Here is a 17,082-nt window from a genome sequence, read left to right as displayed (position 1 = left end):
GCGTTTCATTTTCCTTGCTTTTCAGCCTTTTGGAAACCTCACACAAGATGGGAAAAGATATCATATTTCTCCTAAAACAAAACTGGCTTATGACACATAGTTTAATTCCAAAAATACATAATATGACACTACTCTTGTCATCAAGACTTTAACTTCTAATATCATCTTTTCCAGATACATTTAAACTTTTTTTTCTGCCTCAGCCATCTAATTTATATGGCTTTAAGAGAGAGAAATTCTTCCTACTCACCTCAAAGTCCTTCACATCTGAGACTCCTGAATCTCTGGGGTAAGTCTGTGTGAGTCTTTTGTTTAATATACCATGTTCTCATCCTAGTAAGTAACTGTTAGTGAGCTGCTTTTCTAATCCAACACCTTGTACTTTTTTTCCTGTCTTCTCTTGACTTCTTTTTTCCCCTCATTTGTTGTGCACTTACTTATCTTTTCCCTGCTTTACATTTCAGTTACTTATTCCTTTTTCCTTGGYTCTGCTTTCTGGATCTCCATGTCCTTCCTCCTCTTTACCACCAGGTTATTACACGTGTTGCAAGGTTCCAAAAATTTCAGGAAGAAGGACAGCAATGATTCTATACAATATGCTCCAAGTCCAGGAGTTTGGACTTGTAACTGTTTGGGCAGGTGCCTAAAACAAAAATGGAGCACTTTCTGTAATAGATGTGCTTCTACAAGTATATAAACTTCATGCCCTCCTACCTCATCAAGATTTAGAGCTGTTCTGCTTTTTATTTAAAARGGTAAGAATAGAGGGAGGTAGAACACCCGGATACAATGAAATGCTTTACAAAATCTTCCAGGGGATATCCYCAGATCTCTGTCAGTCAGAGAACTGTAAAACATCCAGCTGCTTACAGGACTGTGGCCTTCCCAGTGAATTTTAGGAGTTGCATGCCAYCTCAGGTAAGTTAGACATCTTATGTTCGCACCAGCTCTTACTGCATTAAACATTACATATATCTTACAGAAGGCAGAAGAATTATTTGCAGAGCTAGTATTAAAATGCAACAATCCCTTGTTTTCTACTTCCCATAATCCTGAGCTACCCACTCAGTGATCTAAGACTGGGAGACAGCAGATCAGCAGGGACTGGAGACAGTGCTTCTGCTGTGGATGTCACCACAGGGAGTATTGTCACACACTTACCTAGGATCTCTGTCTTCTCCTTATCTCCCTTATTATGTATCTTTTTCTCACCCTGCATCCCCTGATTATACATATGCACAATCAAATGATCTGTTGCTATGGTTTTTCATGGCATATCCAAAAGCCAAAATTCCCTAGTCTCAGAATTTGATGGTGCATAAAATAATGGGATGGAAACCCAGAAAACAGAAAATCACTCCAAACTACAGGCTGCTGGTGCTGCTATCATCTTCCATCTCTAAATCAGCTCCAAATTAAAATATCAAAAGGAAAGAAGGCTTCACAGAAGTCATTATAGTGGTCATTATTCCTCATATCCTTCCAAACACAGGCATTTGCACTTCTAAAAGACAATTACAAAATGTTATTCTGACTCTATGCATCACCACGTCAGAACAGTGGATGTAATGTACCAACACATTCACTTTGCAATGCTCTCTTTGACTACACAGGGAGAGCAGGGAAGAACGCAAACCAGTACTCTTAGTTTAAGAAAAAAAATCCCTTTCATAACTTAAAAAACTCTTTTCCCATTGATTTTTGTTCAATCTTAGAATCAACCTCTCTTGTCGGTCTCATCATCATAAACCAGAACACCGCTATTCTCTATTAYGAAGCTGCATATTCTGAAATACACGGGTGAAAAGCAAAGCTAGCCTTTTTGGACCAGATCCCATGGATGGAGAACAGAAGCAGCCCACTTGCGCTATGTGAGAGGTCAGGAGGCACAAGATTGTACAGCAACCTTGCGGTTTCTGGGTCTGAGCTCAGGAAAGGGAAAACGATGGCTGGCACCCACAGCTGCTGTGGGATATCTGTGGAGTCACTCCATGGCATTGCACATGTGGGCTGAGACTGCTATTACTTTTTCTTCCCACATGTTTGCGCAAGCAGCCCAACTAAATGCACACACCACTATCATGGAGATTTTGCTCTGAATGARCTCTTCATAGTGTATATGTTATCCAATTCAACCAAAAACACACACAAATTCTGCCCATCACCTATGAATGAATTGAACTGAAGGCCCATGGCCAGCTTTGAGAAAATAGCCTTGACTTGGGCAAGCAACTCTAAAAGAAATACAAGGGAGGAAAGGCTGGGAAGATGCATCTCCATGAAGCCAAGCACTTAGTCATGTCTTTGTCAATAACTATTGTTTTTTTTCTGTTAAGTTTGCCTAATCCTTTGCAGAAAGGGTATGGCTGACATACAATCTATTAAAAAGAAAAAAAAAAAGTCTTTTAAAGATTAAACTAGTAAAGCTATAAAGCCTGAAATACTCCGAAAAAATCCAGATTATAGATTTTACCTAGAACTATTTAATTACACACCTCATATGTGCAAATTTATTACAAGAAAATGTTACCTAATTGAATTTATTATGCTTTGACTTTGTTAACTTATTTAATTAAAAACTTCTCTTGAATTATGTAATTTATTATAGCATGACTATTGTTAATGAAGCTTACAAAAGGTACTGTTGGACAAATTCATGCAAAGTAGATGAAGCAGAACACAATGAAGGATTATGTTTTCAGAATTCTGAGGCAAAAAGCCTGAAATAAATGCAAGTTGTGAGTGTTTGGAGCAGTGGATGCATTCATTGTGATTATTTCCGACTACATGCTGATTGCAAAAGATTAGCATAAACAGAAGTTGTTTTTGCAAATGTTTCTATTCTTGCTAGGAAACCCTTTCAATATAGGCAACAATTAAAAACGTAAAGATTGCATCATAGCTTTGGTACTATTCTTTGTTCTGCTCTGGACATATCAGAAGGAACATAAATGAAACTTCACCTTTGGGCACCACTCTTATCTGTTAACATGCYAAAATATCTAGATGTAACATCAGTGCTCAGAAGCAAGCTTTTCTGGCAGATATTCTCTCTCTCCTCCCCAAAGTACTCTTAGTGCATGGCATTAAGTTACCCTCTGGAGCCTGCATGGCTTGCRGCTAGAGCTATCGTTAGTAACAATAAAATTCATAGTAATTAACAGCTTTTAACATCCTTTCTCCTCCATTCACAATAGCAAATTGGGCACATAAATAATTCACATGTAATTTCTATACCTCCTATTCCCATTCCACATTAAGCACTGGCAAAAATTCACATACAACAGACCACTAATTTTGGGGGGGGGGGGTAAAAAAAGGCACAAAGGAGTCCTATTTCTGAACATTTTCCAAAAAATAAAAGTAGGTAACAACGTCTGATGATAGCACTGGAGAGATCTCATTATATCCCGTGCTTCACTTCCTCACTTTTCACCATTTCCRTTGTTGTCTCAGTAGGATCACAATACATGGAAAACCAGGAAGAAAAGTAAATGTGGCTCCAGGCTGTGTTCTTTCAATGTACCTCTCAGATCTWTTATTGCAATACATTTTTTATAAGAAGAATTAGACAGCTATTCAAGCTCTTCAGTTGTTTGTCTACCAGCYGCATGAAGTATAGCACCTTCCATGCTCCAGCGACATCAGGAAGAGTCAAAGATGTTAACTGTTTAAAAAGCATGGCTATAGTGGTCGGTAAGATATATGTGTATAGGCTGGTCARTATTTCCTATTGTTGTGCATTAAATACAACATTAAAGGGTCATATGGACCCTTCTACACAGAAGCACACATCTCTACGTATATCATTTTTCTGCCAATCACAAACAGCATAGCAGTAATCTAAAACAAGACTGGCCAGATCCAGAGCTTAACCCAACTGCATGGAGACTGCAGAGATAYAAGTAGCTTCCCGTTACATTCCTCTGTCCTGTGCTGGCTCGCTTTGTCTGCTGCTGTGATTAGCTACGGCAGTTTTGCCAACAAACTACCAACAGCTTACCACACCTCATACTCCATACTTGTTCCTCTGTTTCAATACTATCAAACAGTATCATCAACTGCAGTCCTGGTACGGTTTTAAAATCAAATGTACCAGGGCAAAACCAATAACCCTAACATTTACAGAACGACTTTCAGTGGAGTGGATCCCATKGGATTTTTTAAGTCTCTCCAAGCCAATTGCATAATGCCACAGGGTCTCACAAAATGCAGTTGAGGGTAGAGTTTGTATCACTGCATATATGATTTCTTCTGTTCACTACCAATTGTGAAGGGTCAAAYGCTGACAGAGCACAAAAGCAATTCTACATAAAAACATTACAGGAAAAGCAAAGAACCACCTCTTGCCATGGCCGACTGAGTGAATCGCAAGCAGAGTGCAACTGCTGGGGTTTGAAAAAGAAGGAACAAGCGAAAAATAAGACACAACTGCGGTTTCTCCAACAGAATAGTATGGTTTCAACTGAAATTTCACAATACTTGCGGGAAGGAGGTGGGGGGAGGTAGGATTTTATAGACACTATTGCAAATTCTGCTAATCCTTGCAAAAGGACTGTCCTTGAACAAGTGAAGCAAGATACCAATCTCACCGAAATATCTACATAGCAGTGTTCTGCAGGAATGAGATGTATTGTATGACTGTCGTTTTTATCACTTTAAGCAGAATCTTGTTTTAGTAGCCTGTCAGATGATAAAGGTAGATACAAATTCAACAGATTCAATACTGAACTCCTGTAAATAGTTATTTCAAGTACTTTTATATCACAAGTAAGGAACAATACCTCACTTCCCATTTGGACATATGCTGTGTCCAAATTAGTATGAATAATACTCCTTCTGAAGATACTTTCTTTACGATTTTGCAAGAGTCTATCACAAAATGAAACAGCGTGCACACTACAGACTTAAATCCACTATGGCTTCCACCCACTTTAACTGAAGCAACCTCAGTGAGCTCAGAAATACAATTTTACCTCAAAAAATAATAAAAACAACAAAATATTGGCATTTCCAGAGCAAACAGCAACCTAATCAGTAATGGGCACACCTTTAACGAGCCCTAGGTGTTGTTCTCAGATTTGAACTTACACACATTCCTGTGGCTCCTTTTCCCATATGAATCCAGATCCGTCCCTAAACAGACTGACTCATCCATCAGCTCTGGAGGGGAAAACGGAGGACTCATTCCAGGCACCTGCACTGAGAGTCTTCTGCTACTCTGCTCCATGCAACTCTTACCCCACACAAGGCATTATACTGATGCACTTTTGTGCCTGACAGATCCTCTGACACCTTAAAGAGAGGGAAAACATAACTTTCAAAAAGACGAGGGAGCACTGAAAAGGGAAGAGGGATAGCAAGACAAAAAGAAAACAGTAAAAAGGTTAGCGACTCTAAACATTCTCATTAGTATCCAAATATTTGCGAGGAAAATTACACAAAGTTTACTTTTGGCTACCTCACTGCACTGCTATGTTATAATAAAACATTTCTCCACCCTTATTGGGAAATGCAGAAGTGCTGCACTTGTTTAAGCCTTTTGAAGACTTTTCTAAATTCTCACTTGAGAATACCCTACCTTCTGATTCAGAACGATTACTTTCCCTAGAGGAAAGAAAGAAACACACTTCTCATTTCAGACCTTTTAGGCTGTCTCGCAATCTTCTAAAACTACTTTTCTTTATTGTGCCAACATTCAGCAACATCTATAATGGACTTTGTTCTTTAAACACAGCTTTGGTTCAGAGAAAAACTAGAACAAAAATTCCCAAGTTCTTGGGAAAAAAGGAAATTCCTGGCAAGTTAAAGATTTTAGACCCACATTGCACAATTGGCACATGGGACTAGTGCATCAGAAAATTCAAAGTTCATCTACCCACATTCCCCCAAACTTCATTAAGGGGAAAAGAGCTGAGCACTTTTTCTCAAGAAGGTGAAAAAGGAGGACATCTTCGATTCACCCTGCCAATGTTCATGTCAGATATTCAAACGACAATATTTTAGAGTGCAAGACACACAGCTAAATTTGGCAACAGGAGGCACAGAAAATTGATCATCATTCCTGCTATACCCTGAACCAGCCATCCCTCCTACAAGGAAACTCAGCTTTTTTTTTTTTTTTTTTTTTTTTTGCAGAAAAGCTTCACCCCTGATTCCAACAAATTTTTTAGATGATCACTTCTCAGGGAGGGCATCACTCGCTACTCATAGGTGCGAGTCCTTCATGCAGATGCCAAGAGACAAAGCTCCTGTCTGAGAAGCTTCCTTGGGATTAGGGCCTCCACAACCTGGCCTTTGTACCAGTACCCATGTCTCAGTCCTAGCAAATTCCCAAATCCTGTGCACACCCAGAATGCCAGGTTGCTGTGGGAGTGGGAAAACCTCTCCTATAGGGCTGGCAAGAAAGAAATTGCAGGCTTAGCACAGAAATACGTTAGTGTTAGCAGGATGTTTTACCTTTACACCTACCAGGGGTTACAGCCCTTAGAGAAAGCATTCCAACATTTCCTGACCTTTGCCTCCTCCCTCCCTCCGCAGGCAAACCCCGCGTTTCAGCAGTGTGGTTAGGCTAAGCCATCCCTTTACGCCCTTCATCGCTTTAGCAGGGCCGTCTTACCCAGGCGTTTGATCTGGTATGATCTGCTGTGTCCCTAACAGCTCTTTACAGACAGCACTTCCCTCTCCTATCACCTCCAAACCTGACGGCTAAAAGCCCGAATTGAGGAACACCAATCGCTTCCCTCCAGTGAGTTACTGTGGACAGAGCTTGGGGGTTTTGTTTGGTTTTATGAGGGGTTGGACAAACACACTCCACTGGTGCTCAACCCCCTAATTAAAAAGCAAAGGTTTTCATCAGTAAGAACTGCAACACAGCGTAAGGATCCAGCATGAACTTTACAATGTCAGGAAGAACCCCGAAGCTAAAAGTTGCTCTCCARATCAATGGCCTGACACAGATGCAGGTCTGTCCTGCCTTTGGGGCGAGGAGCTTTGCTGTGAACGTGCGTGCCAAAGGCCRTTTCCTTGTACAACGCTGAAAGCGAGACTCCAGCACCACTGCTACTCTATGGCAGCAGGGTATCTGACTTTCAACACAGCATTTTCTTTTCTCATTATCACAATTGCTGAATAGCAATATTCTCCTTATCACATCAGAGGTATATAGGGTTCTTCTCTAATTTGAAAAAGAAAGKCTGGGGCACACGAAACAGGTTTCAAAAGGTTTCATCAGATCTTTTTTTTTTCATTCTGGTGTGAAGATGATGAAAAGATAATACAATTAAACATTTTTATATTGATTTTATTTTGGAAGCGAAGACACAGAGCACTCACTTTTAATTTCCTTTTTCCAGGTTCATTCTTTATTTAGCAAGAACTATAAAAACTCTTTTGAAAAGTAATATATTCAAAACTAATAAAATCCAAGAACAAAATATTTTCAAAGGCAGCTTAGGTACAATTATTAAGTTGTCATATAAAAACTTCTAATYTAATACTGGAGAAGGAACAAAGTTTATGGCTAATTTTTCAGCCCAAAATAGAACTGTTTCCAGAAGCATCCCTTTTATCCAACATCATCAGTAAGTAACTCCAAGAACATAACGCATATGACTGAAAACAGTAAGCCTGAGGTCTCCATCAATGTTAGTAAGACGTCCACCTCTGACTAGTCTCCAATTTTCACTATCGTGAACTTTCTACCTCAGCAGTCAGCCTACGTTTACTGACATCAACTGAACACAAGCTTAGAATCAGTAATTAAAAACAAGCAACCTTTTCTTCTAGATGGCAATAGTGAGGTGCACTTCCCTGAYAGCTGATTTTAAGAAATGAAATACTGCAGCTGACAGAGAAAGACTGAAATTACTGAGAAGTTACCCTGTCAGTCCCCTTCATCTGCAACTGAATGCACCAAAATGCAGAAACAAGAACTGAAGGGCTGAGATTGCATGCTTTCGAAGCCCTTTTTGTTAGCTCTTGCATACACCCATCATTTCTACATTAGCAAAGACGCAACTTCTGTTATAAAACAGGTACTTATTAAATTCAACAGTGTTTTTAACCACTTTCCTTAAATAATGCTAGAAGATGAATAATGTTAGAATGTTAGTGCTTCCCATTATTAATAATACTCTTAAAAACAAGGAAATTATGGGTGCTGAAGTGAGAACGCACGCGGCTGACTTGTTCAGATCACATCAGAAGCAAAAGTTTTGAGCAAGGAYGAGCAGCCCTCACCCCGCAGGCAGGTACGCTGTACACTACATCTTACCACTGTAACTATTTCCCTGCAATTGAGAAGGCTGCTTAGGGTAGCAAAGTAAATGAAAGAATACATGTGGTCTCAGAATTGGCCCCTAGTTTCCCATTACCTTACACTAATGAAGTTAATTACCGATGTATAGAGGGTGTGGAAAGTGCTACTCTGCAATTCAGGATTAAAGGCTGCAGTCCACAGCTTTCAGAACCAGAATTGAAAACTAGCAGTGTTAGCACACATGATCGAAATGGCTTCATTAAAACAACAACCAACCAAGACACAGTAATTCCTGTCAGCAAGGCTGCTTCTGGAGCACGGAAAGTCACCACTTACCCATCTGCAACTCTACAGCAAGAGAAAAAATAAAGACTAGKGCAACCTAGAGAGTCCTCATTCACTTCATGTTTTTCTAATGATCCCACCAGCAAAATCAAACATCCATAAGCTTTTTAAAGCAAGTTACTTATCATCAGAGCACTGCCTGGTAAGTTGTGCATGTCACAAYGACAATACTAAGATGACACTGAACAGAGAGATTTTCTCTCAGCTTGGGAAGACTAGACTTCTGCAGCAGTATGCTTGTGGTGCAGTGATACCACCGTACAGAAAGCTCAATTTCAAAAGGTGTCTTTACACAAATTCATACTGGAATTAACACAAAAATCTTTATTAGATCTGGTTGGCAGTCTGATTCCATAGAGAGATATCAAGCACAACAGCTTTTTGCAAATAAATAGGCACTGAGGAACTAAAATCAATGGCAAAGTATAGAAGCAAATATTCCAATTGTTGGCTTGTGAAAAAAAGCCATTCTCAGACAACCAAGGAAGAGGTTATGCCAACTACTGCTGAACAAAACAGATTAAAAGAGCTGCATGCATCTGATGTGTTCATAGCTGTTCRCACAGTATGACAATGAGAAGGGTTGAGGCGATATTAGACGATACAGCAGCATGGATTCAATCTTTAACAGATTCATGCAAAAAAATTTTTTTTTGGCTCACAACCAAGGAAGTTGCAATACTACTGACATTGCACAGTTCTCTGTTGTTGTTCAGCATGTTAAAAAGAAACTGCTATAATTAAGGAAGTGCTTGGCCTCTGTCCATTTTGTTCCACGCTGCTGCCTCACACTTGTTTAAAGAACTGAGAAACTTTGTTGAAAATGTGGCAGATAGTGAAAAACRTTAAGCTTGAATGGTCCAAATTAGACAGTATTTGTACAGATAGAGCACCTGCCACGACTGGCAAGAACAGTCATACYGATTTGCAAGAAAAGTTTTTGGATCAAAAGTTATTGAAATATCATTTGTATCCATCAGGAGACTTTCCTGAGCCAGAGATTTAGGTTTCTTACATGTCKAAACCCTGCCATCTCCTACTCTAGCAAAATAAGTATTCGTGCATAGAGCTGCCAACAAGCACACCATGTAATTGATGAAAATGAAGAGCAGACTATGTATACAATGTGTAGTTCGTCTTCTGTCAAAGGGCAAAAATCTTGAAAGATTTTGGAAACAAAGAATGATAAACACAATTCCTTAAAATAAAGGACTAACCAGTCAAACAGTCTGCTTAAAAAGAAGCATGGGATGAGAAATCTGGTCTTCTCTAGATCTCACTTTGCAGCCTCAACATACTGGCAACAAAGGATTGCCTATTCGAGCAGGAAAAAGGAAATGGCTTGCCTATTGCTGATTTTCATCCATGTGCTGCTTTTAAGGCAAAGCCTTAAAATGATGTTCTTAATATATTTCAGCTGGTATGCTTTATCTATTTGCAGTATGTAAGAACTGACAGCTGAAGTGCTGAGAGATGCTGTAATCTGATGTTTTCGTAGTTGCTTCATTCTAAGCTTGAAGATTCTAGAAAACAACAATTTTCCATTATTTTCCTATTTTATAATGTAATAGAGACAATTTCCCTTGAATTACAGTTTGAAATTTCTTACCTTAAAGAAAAAGAAAGATATTCCAGTAGCAAGAGAATAAAGAACGATCTATGTTTTCATCTAATGAGCAAGACCAGACACTTAGCCAACAGCAAAATTTGAAAAYGAGTACTTAAAAGCATTTTACCTCTGATACAGGTCTTAGCTTTAAGTGCTCATTCAGATAGGGACCAACACATATTCATGAACAATAACATCCTATTCTATTACAAATTTTGCTAAAAATAGACTATTCAAAAGTCACCAATTCTCTTCTCAATGACTCGGAGTCAACAAAGTTGAAAACAAGGGCAGAAAGGATGTTTAGAAACTCTGTCAGACTATTTGAACGTTGCAATGGCAGTTGTACTTCTGCTACCTTCATTGACAGAAAAAAGAACTAAGGATCACTCTCTCTTCAGACACATTAATAACAATAAACGACTTGGGATAATATGGATGAAATGATACATTTTAAAGATCAGGTCATCTGCAGCATATCTAGAAGAAAAACCCTAAACTCCAGCCACACTTGCTATAGAGACTGGCCTCCCGCATCTCCCGATTCCAGGAACCGTACAAACTGTCAGCGGCATTTGAGCATTTTCCCTCTTTTCTGCAACTCTTGAATTTGCACTTACTAATTCAAGACCTTTTTTTTCCTTGGCAAATACAACTTTTGTCCACAAGGAAGAAAAGAGAACACCACCATCTCATGATAAAACTTCAGACTAAAAAGCCTATTACAGAATCTGTTTTTAGAAGTGCACGAAAAGGTTTTTTTTTTTAAGGTAACAACATATTAAATACAATACACAAATACTGCCACATGAAGAATTAAAAGAATAATTTAAATAGAAGTGTAAATAGATTGCACCAATTTTCATTATCCAACATGAAGGAAATAGGTAAGGAAGTCAAAAATTAAAATCCTGGCATGTTAAACTTATTTTGTGATCTGCATGATCTAGCAACCAACTTCATACAAAATTTTTGTTCCAGTTCTCCTCTCAATAGGAAGAAATACTCACCTAAGAAAATCCCAGGGTATGCATGGGATAAGTGTATGATTCTTGAGGTAGGAAGACAACTTTTATGAACTGAATATTGTATGCCCAGTGTTTTTGTTTATTCTTAACTACAGTGTCTCTATAATAGCAATCAGCACCGACTCACTTGAACATCCAAATGCTCCACCCTTTTGCTGAACATTATTTACATGCACATAAAAATATATACTTTGTAAGTACTGTAACAATACTTTATATACAGAATACAGGGAAGAAAACTTTATCCAAGAAGCACATTTTTAATCTAAACAAGGGAAACAACCATGACACGTTTTCACATGTCCCTTTAACTCTCAATACAAGCGTACTAAGTACTGAGTCCTTCAAGCACTCTTATGAGATGCTGAATACCCTGAATGCCCGTGATCATTACATGCAAAATATCTCTAGTTAATTTTTCACAGTTTACCAAAAGTGGGTCATGTCCTTTTGCAGCTTAAATATTCCCTTTGAAATCAATGGTATTATATGTCTGGAGGGAAGGGGGAGGACAACTTTCACTGCAACTTTGAAAGAAAAGCTGAAGAAAATGATAACACTATTAAAAACTAACAACATCCACAAAGTACCTCTCTTAAGACCGCCCGTCACTAAGACACGTTACATTTAAAAACACAGACTACGAGGCAACCCCTCAACAGAAGAAAAGTCTGCCAGACTTCCACGATTTGAGCAAAATGCAGGCTGTTATGTAAGTACTACAATACACAGACAATATTTTCCAAATGAGAACTCTATGGAAAAATTAAAAAGGTCCATTCCCTCCCATCCCTTCCCGTCCATCTATTTTCATTATGTGTTGTTTTCCTTTCTCAATTTGTTTACTCTGTTTGCTTCTCTTTTTACTGTTACTTTATAACCAGTCTCTTCCTTTATTAGTCCCTAAATAATTATATAGCCTCCATTTACTTTCCTGCTTCCAAGCCCACGTAACATCCCATGTATCTGCTGTTGCTCATCTCTATCACCTTTCCTCTCACTTTCTCCTGTTATCGTATCTGTATTTATCTATTTATTATTTATGTATTTATCTACTTAGCTGGTAGAGATCAACTTTCTTCTTTTCAAAGCACAAGTTAACACCTTTATAAAACTTAAGAAAGCAGGACAGAAATGTAATTTAAACACACATTAACCGGTTGAACTGTCTCTGGAAAGCAGAGGTAAACCTTAATCAAGCATATCAAGATCTGTAGCATTAATTTTCATCTCTGGTTAAGTAAAAATTCCAATTATCCAGCTGAAAGTATCTCTGAAGAGGCCTTTTACCACCACCAGTTATCTTTTTATCTGTAACAAGCTGAGACATACAAAAAGTAAAGTCCATGTGCCCAACAAGGTTTCTAACTCCCACTGAAATCAACTAAATTTGCTCAGCCAAAACATCTTCTCCTCCTTTCCAAAGCCACYCCGCGAGGCACAGCAGGGAACGGAGCCAGCGGGCCAGGCTGGCCCCAACCAGTGACTTCRTCCCCGGAGAAGAACAAGGCCACAGTCCAGTCCAGCCTGCACCTTTCCCTTGTCTCTCACTTTTCCTCTGTTTCTATTGCATTTGGCCTTCTTGCTCTGTTCGCATTTCTTCCTTTCATCCCTGTAAGTCTGCACCCGCCAGAGATGGAAAATGCATTTTAACTGAGCTACCACTGACTTTCCCTTGCTGAGGGAACACAGGACTCAGGAGYTGTGCTGATCCTTTCAGTAAAGACTTCTCCCATGTCCAGTGTTGAAGTCAGAGAGCAAAGCAGCTGATTTAAAAATTCTGCTTGACGAAGGCAGAAATGGAGCATTTAAAAATCAAGGGAGAACAATGAAAGTTACTTTTTCTGTTCAGCAGCAGTTAAGTATTGTGTTCACGCTTTGAAGTCCAAATGAAATCTCTATGTAAAGCWTGCCAGTTCAGGCTATAAATGCAGCTTCATCTATAGGAGTAAACAACACAAGCCATCGACTCTAAGTACAGACACCAATTGCACATGGAAATCTTCAAGAAGTAAGAGCATACATCTAAATTACTGTCAAATAATGAGATCTCCACAGCAGTGGATTAGACAACTGTTTATCTAGATCATGAGGTCAGACAAAACAGCAAGTAAAGSTGACAGCACATCATACTGCTCTTTTTGTCTGCGATGTATTCATGTGTCTGCTGTACACCATATTAACAAACTGCACCAGAAAAGGAGGAAGCACACGAGCCACCTTATGAACAGCACTAGATTCAAAGAAGAAGCTTGAGATTCAAATTCACAGGAAGACCACTAAATTTGATGCAACATAACCTCGAGTGTGTTGGATTTAAGAGTAAAAGGCACATGTTCATAGATGTATTTATAGACTCTTAACCGTTTTTAAAATACTTTCTGAACATGCTGAGAAATTCCTATACCCTTACTGCCTGTAGTTTCTGTAGATGTATTAACTTCTGATTCATGCCAGCTCTGAAGCGCTCTAATAGATCCGTACCTTCAGGAGGTTATTTATAGTTAATAAGTTAATATTTAAAAAGAGTTGGTCATACTAGCGAAGGTGAATGTTATAAATTCCATTAACTCCAATAATTTATTCTCAGTTCAAAATACTTACCATTTTAAGATAAGGTTCTGTTCAAGCACTGTAAGTTTCTGRATTTCATAACTTCCTAAGATTTCTTTATATTTAATAAAAAAAAGATGAAAAAAATATAAAGACTACTTCACTAGCAGCAGAATACTAATTTAATCRGCCTTCTCAGGTGGAGACTGATCCAAAGACCATGCATGTAGTCGCCAATACAGACAGCAGTTACATGTAAAGCCTGTGACTGCAAATCTCTCTCTCCAAAAAGTACCATYGTTAGTTGATCGTCTAATTAATTGAAACAGTAATAAATATTTCTACACATTTTCCTGCTTTCTTAGGGCCTTCATTTCATAAAAACATTTAAAATCATCCTGGCTGTAAGCCAGGTATTTCTTGCGCTACTGATACATGAATTCCTACTGAAGTCACAGAAACTACCTATAAAAGCTAGATTTAAAAATGCCTCATTATTTAACCGAGTCAAAAAGCTACTTTGTAATAAAGCAAAACATTTTCACTGAATTTAAACATCCGAGTTCGGACTTCTAAATAAAGTTTAATTTTAAAAATTTCATTTCTACTGTTTGGAGATTATTTCTTGAGTTGGCACATGATATGTTTGCTCTGAAGTTACTCAGGTTCTAACACGGTTTCAACAGATGCACAAAAAAATCCTGTCTTTCAGAAGATTTGAAATAAGGACCGCTGTAAGGCACACTGTAGAGACAAACCACAAGAGTTTCCTTAAGTCTTGTTCTGGTTTTTATCTGTGGCAAAACTCTCATGGGTTTTACTAGGCTAGATCCAGGGCATAAACATATATGCCTATCAAATGATATTTCTTTTTCAATTAGGCTCCCATGTGGGGCAAAACCCATGGATGATTGATAGATGCCAATACGATCCTCCTTCTCATCCACTCCAGGCCCAGTTTCCAAGATACGGAGCAGCTTCAACTTGCCCTAAGCCAATGTTAAACTGCGATCACTCACAGCACCTCATCCTACTCAGACAGAAGTCACGGCAAATTTTACAGCGGAGCTCAGGGAAAATGAGGTCAGGACTCAGTGACCCATCAGCAATAGCTGAATAAACGCAAGAGATCTGGACTTAACTCAAATTCTGCTCCAACCGAAGTCAAAGCCCTCTCGCTAGCTTCAACAGGGGCAGTCCTCATGCAGCACCTTGTGTTGTACTCCCTGACAACAAGGCCCAATCCTGCTATCCTGAGTCATACGAGCATTTCCTACTTGTAGGTGTAATCCCAYAGAAACCCCAGGCAACTTGAATGAATAAGGGCTGCAGAAACAGGTTAGCAATCCCACTGCTACCATTAACTCCAAGCAAGATTAGTACTCTGAGCCTGAACTCGAAAATTAGAAGCAGACTGACCCTGAACACAGCAAAGGTTTTGCARATTAGCTTAATTACTTTGTTCTTTCCCTCTAAATAAAACAAGCTCACTGTGTGTCTATCCTTTTTAATTAAATTACTATAAATAATATCAAAATGTAAAATATATAAACACTGCAGTGTTCTATACCAAGGAAGTTACCACTTTCAGTAGCACATGACACACACCTTGCAAATCAAATGTATAAATCATTAGACAGATTACCACTACAACAAATTGTTCAGGATTATGTTTCAGCATTTAGGAAAGGCTGTCCTATTCAAAGTTTTAGGTTAYAAAGGCGCTCATTTTCCCTTCCTTTCAAATATCTAAGGTCTTCTCAAGTTACTATTTTTTAAATAATTACAATCATCTCAAAAACATTATCTTGTCATTTTCATACACATGTAAACGCCGCTGTGCTCACTTTGTTGACACTAGCATTAAATGTAATTTGCCTGGTTTTCATTCTAAGTAGTTGGTTACTTCATGCTTTTCAAGTTGACCATTTTTATTTTGTAATCACACCATTTCTGCTGTCTAGAGATATTCAGAAAGACTGAGCGACACACTGCAGCCTGAATCGCTAGTATTTTCCAATGAATACTCTGCAATCTTCTCATTCTTGCAGGAAGAAGCCAAGAAGGAGAGGAACACTACCTCTGGCACCTCTGCATTCCAGATTTTGGGGGGACATAAATTTCTGGGCGCCTAAGGGAGGCCAGCGAGCAGCCCGCTGTTTTTGGAGCTGCAACACTCCCACCGCAGCTCAGCACTGGTTTGCTGCAAGCCACGGGGAAATTTCTCCACCGGCTTTAGGGTGGTGGTGGTGTCCTGCTCGCAGCACGCCGTGCCGGACCGCCCCGGCSCCAGCACCCCGCACAGCACCCAGGCAGGATGCGCCGGGCGGGGGGCAGGCCGCGCTGCACCTGCCCTTCCCGGGCAGCCCTCCTGCCCCGGCAGGGCCAGCCCGGGGCCGGGGCGGCCGCAGCTCACCTGGCAGCAGCCGGCCCTGCCGCGGCGGCCCGCGCCCGCCCGCTGCCATTTGTTGCTCGCCTTGGGGACGAGCTGCGGCCGCGGCGCGGAGGAGCAGCAGCCCTTTCCTCCCCGGCGCAGCCATCGCCGCCTGCTCCGTAGCAACTGGTCCTGGCAGGTCGCGAAGTGGAAAAATCCCGCGGCAGCACAAGCAGCGTCTTCCCCCTCTCTTCCTCTCCCCGCCGCGCCTCATCTTCCCCCGCCGGCTCCGCGCCCCGCGCTGCCTCCGCCGTGCTCACTCATCGCCGCTGCATGCGGAGCGGCGCGACCCGCGGCCGCCCGCCCCGCGCACACGGCGTGCGCACCGCGAAGAGGCGCCTTGCAAAACACACGTATGCCGGGGGGCTTCCTTTTTTTTTTTCTTTTTCTTTTGTGTGTGTATATATATATATATAATTTTTCTTCCTTATCCTCCTTTTCGGCAGGGGATCGGGGAGTGCGGCTCCCACTCCCCTGCCCGCTCCAGAGCGGGGCTGGCGGACCCCCCGCCCGCAGCCTCCGCCCCGCCGCCTTCCCCCCGCCTCGGCGGAGCCCAGCGCCGCGCCGGGGCTGCGGCCGCGGGCCAGGAGCGGGCAATCCCCGCCGGCCCTCGCCGATGGTGCCCCTCCCCGGCCCGGCACACGGCAGCAGCCCCTCCGCAGCGCCAGCGCCTTCCCTCCCTCCCTCCCTCGCCGTCGAGTTTTCCCACGGCGCCACAAAAACCAGCCCCGCGCGGCGGCGGAGACCCGCAACTTACCCACGGCAGCGGCGGCCCGCAAAACTTCGCGGAGTTGCCGCGCCGCCCCACTGCGGCGCCCCGGCGGCGGCTCGCCCCGCGCCGGAGCGGCGCAAC

The 17,082-nt window shown here is 41.0% G+C and overlaps 1 protein-coding gene across 2 annotated transcripts in view; it reads right to left on the bottom strand.

Moving 5' to 3' along the window:
- The window catches only part of LRRC3B (leucine rich repeat containing 3B), a 48,070-nt gene extending 30,994 nt beyond the window's left edge, over positions 1-17,076 (bottom strand). For both annotated transcript variants that reach the window (XM_085311752.1, XM_085311753.1), the window contains exon 1: positions 16,987-17,076. The gene's annotated coding sequence lies outside the window, so the exon portion shown is untranslated. The remainder of the gene's footprint in view (positions 1-16,986) is intronic.
- Between the last annotated feature and the right edge of the window lie 6 nt (positions 17,077-17,082).

Source organism: Rhea americana, unplaced genomic scaffold, assembly GCF_003343005.1.
Source record: "Rhea americana isolate MKP2758 unplaced genomic scaffold, rheAme1 scaffold_35, whole genome shotgun sequence".
Taxonomy (NCBI): domain Eukaryota; kingdom Metazoa; phylum Chordata; class Aves; order Rheiformes; family Rheidae; genus Rhea; species Rhea americana.
This window is presented reverse-complemented; position numbering and strand designations above follow the sequence as displayed.